At 39.2% G+C, this 5,140-nt stretch overlaps 1 protein-coding gene across 2 annotated transcripts in view; it reads left to right on the top strand.

Moving 5' to 3' along the window:
* The first annotated feature begins 674 nt into the window (after positions 1 to 674).
* The window catches only part of ATP6V1A (ATPase H+ transporting V1 subunit A), a 77,270-nt gene continuing 72,804 nt past the window's right edge, over positions 675 to 5,140 (top strand). The window contains exon 1 of one of the 2 annotated variants that reach the window (XM_037013070.2): positions 675 to 836. The gene's annotated coding sequence lies outside the window, so the exon portion shown is untranslated. The remainder of the gene's footprint in view (positions 837 to 5,140) is intronic. The other variant, XM_037013072.2, reaches the window with a different exon arrangement.

Here is a 5,140-nt window from a genome sequence, read left to right as displayed (position 1 = left end):
CGCCGGCGCGTCAGCCGCCTCGCGCGCAGCCGCAGTGCACCTTCGCCCTCCCCCCTCAACTTCAGAACCTGTGTCTTTCTACTGGGCTGTGCCCCCTGGCGTCATATTCCTCTTTCCGTCCCTTGCGACACTACTTGTGGGCTTGCCCGGTAGGCCCTGGCGGTAAAATCCGGATTTTTCCACCCCTCTCTCTCCTCTCCCGCTCTAACAAGCTCAATTTTCCCTGACCCTGTTCTTCCCAGTTGGTAGTCTTCAGAATGACCTTCAAATGTTCTGTCTCCTCATAGGACATTGTAAAACTGGTTCTTATAAATATAGCGAAGTCTGTGGAGGACGCAAGCAAATGAGGTATTTTTAAGGCAAACATAATTAACAAGTGGCTGCATAACTTGGCTTCCGTCCAGCACGATTCAAGTTTTGAGGTCACGTGACTGCCCCAAACCTTTAAGCCTGGGATTTTACCGCGGGCCCCAGACGGACAGAACTCCGTCGCCATTTCCGGCCTCTAAACAGTAGCGTAAACGTCACTTCCTTAGTAATGCACTTTAACCCGTTCCATCCACGCCTTTTACATTGCACTTTGTAGCATATTTCTGTGAAAGATTTTGTTGCCTTTAAAAAAAAATTTAACTACAAGAAAATTAATGTTCAAACGATCTGTAAAAACATAGACCCTCCGAGATGGCAACGCGCCGGGCCGGGGTAGACAGGGCGGAGCTCTAGGTCACGTGACGACCTGGACCCGCCCTCAGTCTGCAGCTGAAGGTTTCCCCTCCCGCAGTGACAGAGCCTCCGGTTCCCGATCGGTTCTGACTCTGCACCTCGCGCCCCAGCAGGTGAGTGGCGACCGGTAACCGCGGCTGGTGTGAATAGGAGAAGGGTTGGGAGGAGGAAGAGAAAGGAGAATATGAACGGCAGCCTCCGCTGTCATCCTGCACTGGCAAGGAGCTCATTTCTCCAATACTGACCCCCGCCTCCTCCCCGCTACTCTGCGGTCGCCTCCGCAATCTAGGGGTTGAGATGTGCGTCCACCTTTTCCCGGGTTGGGGGTGCGTGCGGCCATCATGGTTCCCTAGTCTGAGTCTTTGTGGCTTAGGGTAGCGAGATTGGTTCAGCAGTTCCCCCGGGTCTGTAGTAGCCCCCAAGTCCCATTCCCCAAAGCCCTTTCTTTGGTAGAGTCCCTGCACCAAGTCTTTACCTTCCGCCCGGGGCTGGGGAGCGGGGAGGTAGGAAAAACCCTGGAGGCAGAGGCGTCTCCGGTGAGACTGGCTTGGGAGGGAATGTCTCTGATGTGGCCCTCAATGCGAAGTCACTGTAAAGCTTGTTTCTGTATGTGCTTTGCTAGTAATTCTGAGTTTTTATCTGACACCCGTGCGGGAGGCGTTCTATATGTTTCCACATGCTTAGGATGGGACTGGAAGGGTAAAAGTAGGCCTATTACCTTTCTCTTCTCTGATTTTGTAGTTAGGAAGGGAGAGGACAGTTGAAAGAATAAAGATATACTAGGTCCAAATCAGGAGGTGTTGGTAAATGCGACAGTCTCGATTGAATGGGGAGGCGTTGAAAGATGGGGTGATCTGCAGTGTCGTGATCTGCAGTAGATTCGAGGCTAGCTCGTGGAAAAGTAACTAGGCTTTCCTAAAAGGGAAGTAATTCTTCAGAAACTAATTGGGCTGGAAATATACTTATGTCGAATGTATTTGACCATCAATTTAAAGAGGGTAAGTCGAGATGTTGCTGACTTGATTTTTTGCCTTTGACATCCTTCTTTTGCCATTTCTCCCTAACCTCCTTCTTGCTACTCCCAGTCAGTTCCTTGATCAGTGGTAAACTTATCAGTTGTATCCCTTTTTCACTGTCCCCCACTTGTAAAAGGCCAAGTGACCTTTTCAGATTTTGACACAGTATTTTGTGAAAATACAGAAATTATTTTGCTCAGGTTTTTGCCCAATCCAGTGTACTTCCATTTTATATGTAGTGACCAGTGTTTTGACCTCAAACAATGTACTTTAGGGAAGAGTGTTACTCAGTTTTGGGTTAAACTCTTTTGTTTATACTGCAAACTCAGAAAGTCCCTTGGTTCTTTTAAATTGAAAGGCCTTACAGAAATTACAAATTTGATTTTTAAACTTTAAATTAGACTTTTTCTTAATCCGAAAAGCCCTTCTCATTTAAACCTTGTAGTTTTCTAATCACTAATTGAAAAATCCATTAAAGACAGCTGAAAAATAAGGATGATGGAATCATCTTTGAGTAGTGAATGTGATAGACTTATTTTTGTTTTTCTCTGTCTTCTAAATTCTCTACAATAAACTGATCTTGTTAGGGGAAACAAAAGGTTAGAATTCTAGAGCAGATAGAAATTTAACAAAATACTTTTATAAGTAAGTTCAAAATATGATATGTTTATGTTGTCATGCCTGCTACTGATATAAATACAGTTTTATCTGTTAATTTGCTCCAGAGTGAGGTTTCCTGATTTCTAGAGAAGAGAAAAACATAAGCAGTGTTGCTTCATTGCCTAGGTGACATTCCACTAAATAAGAATTCCTTAAGTACCCTGGAAGTTCAAACCAGTCCTGTCTGGGTGAAACCAAAATGGGAAAGAGAAAACCAGCTAGAAAGCATGGAGTACTAAAGAGGAAAATGTCAATATGAAAGCGGTTGAATGAATATGCAGTTTTTCTTCACAATTTCCTCAATTTTAGGAAACTTAAGAAAGCGGTAATTTAGACCACTGATGAAATGTGGGAGATTAGCAACAGGAATTGGTGGTTTAATGCTACTAAAGTTGAATCTGAAAAAGAGCTTTGATATACACAGTTCACACATGCACAAAACAGGTGATGTGAAGCTTGGAAAGCATTTCTGAGACTAGCCTTATCAGTTTATGAGTATTACATGTAAAAAAAATTTTTTTAAGGTATCATTGATATACAATTTTATGCTCAGGTTTCACATGAGCAACATTGTGGTTACTACATTATTCCCTATTATCAAGTCCTCACTACATACCCCGTAACAGTTACATGTAGAAATCTTAAAGTCATTAGGGAATTGTGCTGTAGTCCAATATTAAATGGCACACAAGGGTGTTTGTGTTAGGGCCCCTGACTCCTCTTGGTCACTAACTCTGAGGTCTTTCTTGTATTTCATTGCCTTTATATATTATCACCACCCAAGAATGCTTTTTCTACCTCTAAACAGAGCTAGCCACTCAGTCCTATAGACTATTAGACAATTATTTTCCATTCCTCTTTTCACTTCTAGCACATTGTATTATTACTATTTGCTGGGCTGTTCCTTAGTAAGCCCTAACACTCCTAAGAGTTCAAGGACAGTGTCTCTACTGTTAGGACTTCAGCACTAGGATGCTGAAGAACCTGATAGGTACTTAGTACATTGTTAATTGCATGAGTATTTGAAAGACAAGGAGATCACACTCCTTTTAAAAAAGCTCTTGCAGGTCATAGCTCTTTCTGACTTTATGTACTATGTATTTCAAATATACATTGATAATAATCATCTCAATCATGGTCAACAGAATAGACATAAACCTCAGATAGACTTTATTTCAGGCAGTGACCAACTTATTTTCGCAACATACGTTCACTAATAGGTATGGATATCATCAAGATATGAAAGGGAAGGGAAGAAGAGTGAGTTGTATTTAATGAAAAAAGTGGCTCTGTGCAAGTTGTGATAATAGCCCTGGAGTAAAAAAAAGTCAGTGTCATCCTTTAGTTCCGCCGCTTCAGTTACCTGCTCTTTTTTCAGTGAAGTTGTGGAAAGGGGCTTATAAGGTTAAATACTTAGAAATCTTCTTCTCAAGGGTATTGTGAATTCAAGAGAGATAAACCCTAGATAATCTTTGTGAAAAATATTTTTTAAGCTAACTGGTTTTTAAGTATAAAACAATATGCTGAAGATTTATGAGAAAAGATTTCCTAGTAATATACACATGGGTTCAAGTTCCGGTCCTTCCGCTTATTTAAACTGTGTTAACCTGGACAATTTATTTAATCTAAGCTTCAGTTTCCTCCTGTTTAAATTTCTCCCATAGGTACTATTAAATTATATAATGAATGCAGAGGGCTTAGTACATATTCTGTAAATTTTCAAAATTAACTTATCTGATACCTAGTTTGATATTATATACTGAATTTGTAAAGGAGACATCCTGTAAAGTTGTGCAACAGTTTTGGGGGATAGACAAAGGAGTAGAATTTGAAATGAAGCTATTATAAAAAAATAGAGGAGCAAGAAAAATATACTTCTAGCAAAGATTCTAAAACATACTTTTTAATAGGAACTGAGAAATAGCATGTAGCCCATTATTTTGACAACTACAGTGACTTAATATTTTCTATGTGAAGATTTGTCCAAAGCTTGTAATCATTAATATGTGGAATTAGTTTGAGGACGTAGTTCTATCTCTAACTTTCTATCCCTGTATTGAATTATAGATATATATTAGAATTGTACTAACCTATTGTACAATTTGAGTTTATGGGGACTTTTAAATTTATGCTTAAAATGCTTAACAATTTTGTTTTTTAGATTAGTAGTTTTGTATTGGAAAATATCAGTAAATTAAATAATAATAGATGTATACCTATCATTACTTTATTTTATTTTATTTTTTTTTTTGAGAGGGCATCTCATATTTATTGATCAAATGGTTGTTAACAACAATAAAATTCAGTATAGGGAGGTCAATGCTCAATGTACAATCATTAATCCATCTCAAGTCTAATTCTCGTCAGTCTCCAATCTTCTGAAGCATAACCAACAAGTTCTTACATGGTGAACGAATTCTTACATAGTGAATAAATTCTTACATGGTGAAAAGTACAAGGGCATTCATCACAGAAACTTTCGGTTTTAATCACGCATTATGAACTATAAACAATCAGGTCAAATATGAATATTCATTTGATTTTTGTACTTGATTTATATGTTGATCCCACATTTCTCCCTTTATTATTATTATTATTTTTATTTTTAATAAAATGCTGAAGTGCTAGGTAGATGCAAGATAAAGGTAGAAAACATAGTTTAGTGCTGTAAGAGGGCAAATGTAGATGATCAGATGATCAGGTGTGTGCCTATGGACTAAGTATTAATCCAGGCTAGACAA

This window comes from Manis javanica, chromosome 3 (assembly GCF_040802235.1).
Source record: "Manis javanica isolate MJ-LG chromosome 3, MJ_LKY, whole genome shotgun sequence".
Classification (NCBI taxonomy): Eukaryota; Metazoa; Chordata; class Mammalia; order Pholidota; family Manidae; genus Manis; species Manis javanica.
Note: the sequence above shows the minus strand (reverse complement) of the source record. Positions and strands in the feature narration are given on the sequence as shown.